This window comes from Bufo gargarizans, chromosome 6 (assembly GCF_014858855.1).
Source record: "Bufo gargarizans isolate SCDJY-AF-19 chromosome 6, ASM1485885v1, whole genome shotgun sequence".
Classification (NCBI taxonomy): Eukaryota; Metazoa; Chordata; class Amphibia; order Anura; family Bufonidae; genus Bufo; species Bufo gargarizans.
The window spans coordinates 365,915,495-365,925,137 of NC_058085.1; positions in this window are offsets into that span (position 1 = coordinate 365,915,495).

Sequence of the window (9,643 nt, forward strand, 5' to 3'; positions counted from 1 at the left end):
GGCACCCAGGCAGAGGAGAGAGGTCCCGTAACAGAGAATCTGGCTTCATGTCAGCAGAGAATCAGTCTTCATGTCATAGCAGAGAATCATGCTACACGTCACCCAACAATGGAACAGTCTATTGTCAGATATTTAGGGCCAGGCACCCAGGCAGAGGAGAGAGGTCCCGTAACAGAGAATCGGGCTTCATGTCAGCAGAGAATCAGTCTGCATGTCATAGCAGAGAATCAGGCTTCACGTCACCCACCACTGTAACAGTCCATTGTCATATATTTAGGCCCCGGCACCCAGGCAGAAGAGAGAGGTCCCATAACAGAGAATCTGGCTTCATGTCAGCAGAGAATCAGTCTGCATGTCATAGCAGAGAATCAGGCTTCACGTCACCCAACACTGGAACAGTCTATTGTCAGATATTTAGACCCAGGCACCCAGGCAGAGGAGAGAGGTCCCGTAACAGAGAATTTAGCTTCATGTCAGCAGAGAATCAGTCTGCATGTCATAGCAGAGAATCAGACTTCACGTCACCCACCACTGTAACAGTCCATTGTCATATATTTAGGCCCCGGCACCCAGGCAGAGGAGAGAGGTCCCGTAACAGAGAATCTGGCTTCATGTCAGCAGAGAATCAGTCTGCATGTCATAGCAGAGAATCAGGCTTCACGTCACCCACAACTGCAACAGTCCATTGACAGATATTTAGGCCCAGGGAGGCGTAGGAGAGATGTCTCATAACAGAGAATCTGGCTTCATGTCAGCAGAGAATCAGTCTTCATGTCATAGCAGAGAATCATGCTTCACGTTACCCAACACTGGAACAGTCCATTGTCAGATATTTAGGCCCAGGCACCCAGGCAGAGGAGAGAGGTCCCGTAACAGAGAATCTGGCTTCATGTCAGCAGAGAATCAGTCTTCATGTCATAGCAGAGAATCATGCTTTACGTCACCCAACACTGGAACAGTCCATTGTCATATATTTAGGCCCAGGCACCCAGGCAGAGGAGAGAGGTCCCGTAACAGAGAATCTGGCTTCATGTCAGCAGAGAATCAGTCTTCATTTCATAGCAGAGAATCATGCGTCACGTCACCCAACACTGGAACAGTCCATTGTCAGATATTTAGGACCAGGCACCCAGGCAGAGGAGAGAGGTCCCGTAACAGAGAATCTGGCTTCATGTCAGCAGAGAATCAGTCTGCATGTCATAGCAGAGAATCAGGCTTCACGTCACCCACCACTGTAACAGTCCATTGTCATATATTTAGGCCCCGGCACCCAGGCAGAGGAGAGAGGTCCCATAACAGAGAATCTGGCTTCATGTCAGCAGGGAATCAGTCTGCATGTCATAGCAGAGAATTAGGCTTCACGTCACCCAACACTGGAACAGTCCATTGTCATATATTTAGGCCCGGGCACCCAGGCAGAAGAGAGAGGTCCCGTAACAGAGAATCTGGCTTCATGTCAGCAGAGAATCAGTCTGCATGTCATAGCAGAGAATCAGGCTTCACGTCACCCACAGTTTAACAGTCCATTGTCAGATATTTAGGCCCCGGCACCCAGGCAGAGGAGAGAGGTCCCATTACAGAGAATCTGGCTTCATGTCAGCAGAGAATTAGTCTTCAAGTCATAGCAGAGAATCAGGCTTCACGTCACCAACCACTGTAACAGTCCATTGTCATATATTTAGACCCCGGCACCCAGTCAGAGGAGAGAGGTCCCGTAACAGAGAATCTGGCTTCATGTCAGCAGAGAATCAGTCTGCATGTCATAGCAGAGAATCAGGCTTCACGTCACCCACAACTGCAACAGTCCATTGACAGATATTTAGGCCCAGGGAGGCGTAGGAGAGATGTCTCATAACAGAGAATCTGGCTTCATGTCAGCAGAGAATCAGTCTTCATGTCATAGCAGAGAATCATGCTTCACGTTACCCAACACTGGAACAGTCCATTGTCAGATATTTAGGCCCAGGCACCCAGGCAGAGGAGAGAGGTCCCGTAACAGAGAATCTGGCTTCATGTCAGCAGAGAATCAGTCTTCATGTCATAGCAGAGAATCATGCTTTACGTCACCCAACACTGGAACAGTCCATTGTCATATATTTAGGCCCAGGCACCCAGGCAGAGGAGAGAGGTCCCGTAACAGAGAATCTGGCTTCATGTCAGCAGAGAATCAGTCTTCATTTCATAGCAGAGAATCATGCGTCACGTCACCCAACACTGGAACAGTCCATTGTCAGATATTTAGGACCAGGCACCCAGGCAGAGGAGAGAGGTCCCGTAACAGAGAATCTGGCTTCATGTCAGCAGAGAATCAGTCTGCATGTCATAGCAGAGAATCAGGCTTCACGTCACCCACCACTGTAACAGTCCATTGTCATATATTTAGGCCCCGGCACCCAGGCAGAGGAGAGAGGTCCCATAACAGAGAATCTGGCTTCATGTCAGCAGGGAATCAGTCTGCATGTCATAGCAGAGAATTAGGCTTCACGTCACCCAACACTGGAACAGTCCATTGTCATATATTTAGGCCCGGGCACCCAGGCAGAAGAGAGAGGTCCCGTAACAGAGAATCTGGCTTCATGTCAGCAGAGAATCAGTCTGCATGTCATAGCAGAGAATCAGGCTTCACGTCACCCACAGTTTAACAGTCCATTGTCAGATATTTAGGCCCCGGCACCCAGGCAGAGGAGAGAGGTCCCATTACAGAGAATCTGGCTTCATGTCAGCAGAGAATTAGTCTTCATGTCATAGCAGAGAATCAGGCTTCACGTCACCAACCACTGTAACAGTCCATTGTCATATATTTAGACCCCGGCACCCAGTCAGAGGAGAGAGGTCCCATAACAGAGAATCTGGCTTCATGTAAGCAGAGAATCAGTCTTCATTAGGGATGAGCGAACTCGAACTGTATAGTTCGGGTTCGTACCGAATTTTGGGGTGTCCGTGACACGGACCCGAACCCGGACATTTTCGTAAAAGTCCGGGTTCGGGTTCGGTGTTCGTCGCTTTCTTCGCGCTTTTGTGACGCTTTCTTGGCGCTTTTTGAAAGGCTGCAAAGCAGCCAATCAACAAGCGTCATACTACTTGCCCCAAGAGGCCATCACAGCCATGCCTACTATTGGCATGGCTGTGATTGGCCAGAGCACCATGTGACCCAGCCTCTATTTAAGCTGGAGTCACATAGCGCCGCCCGTCACTCTGCTCTGATTAGCGTAGGGAGAGGTTGCGGCTGCGACAGTAGGGCGAGATTAGGCAGATTAACTCCTCCAAAGGACTTGATTAACTGATCGATCTGCAGCTGTGGATCATTGAGCTGCTGATCCTCAATTGCTCACTGTTTTTAGGCTGCACAGACCGTTTGTCAGTCTCATTTTTCTGGGGTGATCGGCGGCCATTTTGTGTCTTGTGGTGCGCCAGCACAAGCTGCGACCAAGTGCATTTAACCCTCAATGGTGTGGTTGTTTTTTGGCTAAAGCCTACATCAGGGTGAAGCTGTCACACCAAGTGCATTTAACCAGCAATAGTCTGTTCATTTTTTGGCCATATACAAAATCAGGGGCAAGCTGCGCCTGTCACCAAGTGCATTTAACCCTCAATGGTGTGGTTGTTTTTTGGCTAAAGCCTACATCAGGGTGAAGCTGTCACACCAAGTGCATTTAACCAGCAATAGTCTGTTCATTTTTTGGCCATATACAAAATCAGGGGCAAGCTGCGCCTGTCACCAAGTGCATTTAACCCTCAATGGTGTGGTTGTTTTTTGGCTAAAGCCTACATCAGGGTGAAGCTGTCACACCAAGTGCATTTAACCAGCAATAGTCTGTTCATTTTTTGGCCATATACAAAATCAGGGGCAAGCTGCGCCTGTCACCAAGTGCATTTAACCCTCAATGGTGTGGTTGTTTTTTGGCTAAAGCCTACATCAGGGTGAAGCTGTCACACCAAGTGCATTTAACCAGCAATAGTCTGTTTATTTTTTGGCCATATCCCAGTCTAATTCTGTCACTAAATCCATACCGGTCACCCAGCGCCTAAATACTAGGCCTCAAATTTATATCCAGCTAAATCTGTCCCTAGTGCTGTAGCTGGGCGAGTTATTTAGTGTCCGTTCAAGCACATTTCTTGTTCTGGGTTGAAATACAATTCCCAATTTAGCAATTTCATAATTTAGTGGTTCCTGCTATATCAGAGCTATTTGAAATCTATCCCAAAAAGGGTATATAATATTGAAGGTGCACATTGGGTCATTCAGAATAACTTCACACACACCCGCTACTGTGTATTTCCAAGTCTAATTCTGTCACTAAACCCATACCTGTCACCCAGCGCCTAAATACTAGGCCTCAAATTTAAATCCCTCTAAATCTCTCGTTACCCACCGCTGTACTGTTGTTGCTGGGCAAGATATTTAGTGTCCGTCAAAGCACATTTTTTGTTCTGGGTTGAAGTACAATTCCCAATTTAGCAATTTCATAATTTAGTGGTTTCTGCTATATCAGAGCTATTTGAAATCTATCCCTAAAAGGGTATATAATATTGAAGGTGCACATAGGGTCATTCAGAATAACTTCACACACACGCTTCTGTGCATTTCCAAGTCTAATTCTGTCACTAAATCCATACCGGTGACCCAGCGCCTAAATACTAGGCCTCAAATTTAAATCCCTCTAAATCTCTCGTTACCCACCGCTGTACTGTTGTTGCTGGGCAAGATATTTAGTGTCCGTCAAAGCACATTTTTTGTTCTGGGTTGAAGTACAATTCCCAATTTAGCAATTTCATAATTTAGTGGTTTCTGCTATATCAGAGCTATTTGAAATCTATCCCTAAAAGGGTATATAATATTGAAGGTGCACATAGGGTCATTCAGAATAACTTCACACACACGCTTCTGTGCATTTCCAAGTCTAATTCTGTCACTAAATCCATACCGGTGACCCAGCGCCTAAATACTAGGCCTCAAATTTAATTCCCTCTAAATCTCTCGTTACCCACCGCTGTACTGTTGTTGCTGGGCAAGATATTTAGTGTCCGTCAAAGCACATTTTTTGTTCTGGGTTGAAGTACAATTCCCAATTTAGCAATTTCATAATTTAGTGGTTTCTGCTATATCAGAGCTATTTGAAATCTATCCCTAAAAGGGTATATAATATTCAAGGTGCACATTGGGTCATTCAGAATAACTTCACACACACCCGCTACTGTGTATTTCCAAGTCTAATTCTGTCACTAAACCCATACCTGTCACCCAGCGCCTAAATACTAGGCCTCAAATTTATATCCCGCTAAATCTGTCCCTAGTGCTGTAGCTGGGCGAGTTATTTAGTGTCCGTTCAAGCACATTTCTTGTTCTGGGTTGAAATACAATTCCCAATTTAGCAATTTCATAATTTAGTGGTTTCTGCTATATCAGAGCTATTTGAAATCTATCCCTAAAAGGGTATATAATATTGAAGGTGCACATAGGGTCATTCAGAATAACTTCACACACACCCGCTACTGTGTATTTCCAAGTCTAATTCTGTCACTAAATCCATACCGGTGCACCCAGCGCCTAAATACTAGGCCTCAAATTTAATTCCCTCTAAATCTCTCGTTACCACCGCTGTACTGTTGTTGCTGGGCAAGATATTTAGTGTCCGTCAAAGCACATTTTTTGTTCTGGGTTGAAGTACAATTCCCAATTTAGCAATTTCATAATTTAGTGGTTTCTGCTATATCAGAGCTATTTGAAATCTATCCCTAAAAGGGTATATAATATTGAAGGTGCACATAGGGTCATTCAGAATAACTTCACACACACGCTTCTGTGCATTTCCAAGTCTAATTCTGTCACTAAATCCATACCGGTCACCCAGCGCCTAAATACTAGGCCTCAAATTTATATCCCGCTGAATTTGAATACAATACATTGGGCCAAATAATATATTTGTTGTTGTGGTGAACCATAACAATGAGAAAAACATCTAGTAAGGGACGCGGACGTGGACATGGTCGTGGTGGTGTTAGTGGACCCTCTGGTGCTGGGAGAGGACGTGGCCGTTCTGCCACATCCACACGTCCTAGTGTACCAACTACCTCAGGTCCCAGTAGCCGCCAGAATTTACAGCGATATATGGTGGGGCCCAATGCCGTTCTAAGGATGGTAAGGCCTGAGCAGGTACAGGCATTAGTCAATTGGGTGGCCGACAGTGGATCCAGCACGTTCACATTATCTCCCACCCAGTCTTCTGCAGAAAGCGCACAGATGGCGCCTGAAAACCAACCCCATCAGTCTGTCACATCACCCCCATGCATACCAGGGAAACTGTCTCAGCCTCAAGTTATGCAGCAGTCTCTTATGCTGTTTGAAGACTCCGCTGGCAGGGTTTCCCAAGGGCATCCACCTAGCCCTTCCCCAGCGGTGAAAGACATAGAATGCACTGACGCACAACCACTTATGTTTCCTGATGATGAGGACATGGGAATACCACCTCAGCATGTCTCTGATGATGACGAAACACAGGTGCCAACTGCTGCGTCTTTCTGCAGTGTGCAGACTGAACAGGAGGTCAGGGATCAAGACTGGGTGGAAGACGATGCAGGGGACGATGAGGTCCTAGACCCCACATGGAATGAAGGTCGTGCCACTGACTTTCACAGTTCGGAGGAAGAGGCAGTGGTGAGACCGAGCCAACAGCGTAGCAAAAGAGGGAGCAGTGGGCAAAAGCAGAACACCCGCCGCCAAGAGACTCCGCCTGCTACTGACCGCCGCCATCTGGGACCGAGCACCCCAAAGGCAGCTTCAAGGAGTTCCCTGGCATGGCACTTCTTCAAACAATGTGCTGACGACAAGACCCGAGTGGTTTGCACGCTGTGCCATCAGAGCCTGAAGCGAGGCATTAACGTTCTGAACCTGAGCACAACCTGCATGACCAGGCACCTGCATGCAAAGCATGAACTGCAGTGGAGTAAACACCTTAAAACCAAGGAAGTCACTCAGGCTCCCCCTGCTACCTCTTCTGCTGCTGCCGCCTCGGCCTATTCTGCTGCTGCCGCCTCGGCCTCTTCCTCCGCCTCTGGAGGAACGTTGGCACCTGCCGCCCAGCAAACAGGGGATGTACCACCAACACCACCACCACCACCTCCGTCACCAAGCGTCTCAACCATGTCACACGCCAGCGTTCAGCTCTCCATCTCACAAACATTTGATAGAAAGCGTAAATTCCCACCTAGCCACCCTCGATCCCTGGCCCTGAATGCCAGCATTTCTAAACTACTGGCCTATGAAATGCTGTCATTTAGGCTGGTGGACACAGACAGCTTCAAACAGCTCATGTCGCTTGCTGTCCCACAGTATGTTGTTCCCAGCCGGCACTACTTCTCCAAGAGAGCCGTGCCTTCCCTGCACAACCAAGTATCCGATAAAATCAAGTGTGCACTGCGCAACGCCATCTGTAGCAAGGTCCACCTAACCACAGATACGTGGACCAGTAAGCACGGCCAGGGACGCTATATCTCCCTAACTGCACACTGGGTAAATGTAGTGGCAGCTGGGCCCCAGGCGGAGAGCTGTTTGGCGCACGTCCTTCCGCCGCCAAGGATCGCAGGGCAACATTCTTTGCCTCCTGTTGCCACCTCCTCCTTCTCGGCTTCCTCCTCCTCTTCTTCCACCTGCTCATCCAGTCAGCCACACACCTTCACCACCAACTTCAGCACAGCCCGGGGTAAACGTCAGCAGGCCATTCTGAAACTCATATGTTTGGGGGACAGGCCCCACACCGCACAGGAGTTGTGGCGGGGTATTGAACAACAGACCGACGAGTGGTTGCTGCCGGTGAGCCTCAAGCCCGGCCTGGTGGTGTGTGATAATGGGCGAAATCTCGTTGCAGCTCTGGGACTAGCCAATTTGACGCACATCCCTTGCTTGGCGCATGTGCTGAATTTGGTGGTGCAGAAGTTCATTCACAACTACCCCGACATGTCAGAGCTGCTGCATAAAGTGCGGGCCGTCTGTTCGCGCTTCCGGCGTTCACATCCTGCTGCTGCTCGCCTGTCTGCGCTACAGCGTAACTTCGGCCTTCCCGCTCACCGCCTCATATGCGACGTGCCCACCAGGTGGAACTCCACCTTGCACATGCTGGACAGACTGTGCGAGCAGCAGCAGGCCATAGTGGAGTTTCAGCTGCAGCACGCACGGGTCAGTCGCACTACAGAACAGCACCACTTCACCACCAATGACTGGGCCTCCATGCGAGACCTGTGTGCCCTGTTGCGCTGTTTCGAGTACTCCACCAACATGGCCAGTGGCGATGACACCGTTATCAGCGTTACAATACCACTTCTATGTCTCCTTGAGAAAACACTTAGGGCGATGATGGAAGAGGAGGTGGCCCAGGAGGAGGAGGAGGAGGAGGAGGAAGAGGGGTCATTTTTAGCACTTTCAGGCCAGTCTCTTCGAAGTGACTCAGAGGGAGGTTTTTGGCAACAGCAGAGGCCAGGTACAAATGTGGCCAGCCAGGGCCCACTACTGGAGGACGAGGAGGACGAGGATGAGGAGGAGGTGGAGGAGGATGAGGATGAAGCATGGTCACAGCGGGGTGGCACCCAACGCAGCTCGGGTCCATCACTGGTGCGTGGCTGGGGGGAAAGGCAGGACGATGACGATACGCCTCCCACAGAGGACAGCTTGTCCTTACCCCTGGGCAGCCTGGCACACATGAGCGACTACATGCTGCAGTGCCTGCGCAACGACAGCAGAGTTGCCCACATTTTAACCTGTGCGGACTACTGGGTTGCCACCCTGCTGGATCCACGCTACAAAGACAATGTGCCCACCTTACTTCCTGCACTGGAGCGTGATAGGAAGATGCGCGAGTACAAGCGCACGTTGGTAGACGCGCTACTGAGAGCATTCCCAAATGTCACAGGGGAACAAGTGGAAGCCCAAGGCCAAGGCAGAGGAGGAGCAAGAGGTCGCCAAGGCAGCTGTGTCACGGCCAGCTCCTCTGAGGGCAGGGTTAGCATGGCAGAGATGTGGAAAACTTTTGTCAACACGCCACAGCTAACTGCACCACCACCTGATACGCAACGTGTTAGCAGGAGGCAACATTTCACTAACATGGTGGAACAGTACGTGTGCACACCCCTCCACGTACTGACTGATGGTTCGGCCCCATTCAACTTCTGGGTCTCTAAATTGTCCACGTGGCCAGAGCTAGCCTTTTATGCCTTGGAGGTGCTGGCCTGCCCGGCAGCCAGCGTTTTGTCTGAACGTGTATTCAGCACGGCAGGGGGCGTCATTACAGACAAACGCAGCCGCCTGTCTACAGCCAATGTGGACAAGCTGACGTTCATAAAAATGAACCAGGCATGGATCCCACAGGACCTGTCCGTCCCTTGTCCAGATTAGACATTAACTACCTCCCCATAACCATATATTATTGGACTCCAGGGCACTTCCTCATTCAATCCTATTTTTATTTTCATTTTACCATTATATTGCGATGCTACCCAAAGTTGAATGAACCTCTCCTCTGCCTGTGTGCTAGGCCTAAATATATGCCAATGGACTGTTGCAGTGGTGGCTGACATGAAGCCTGATTCTCTGCTATGACATGCAGACTAATTCTCTGCTGACATGAAGCCAGATTGTCTGTTACGGGACCTC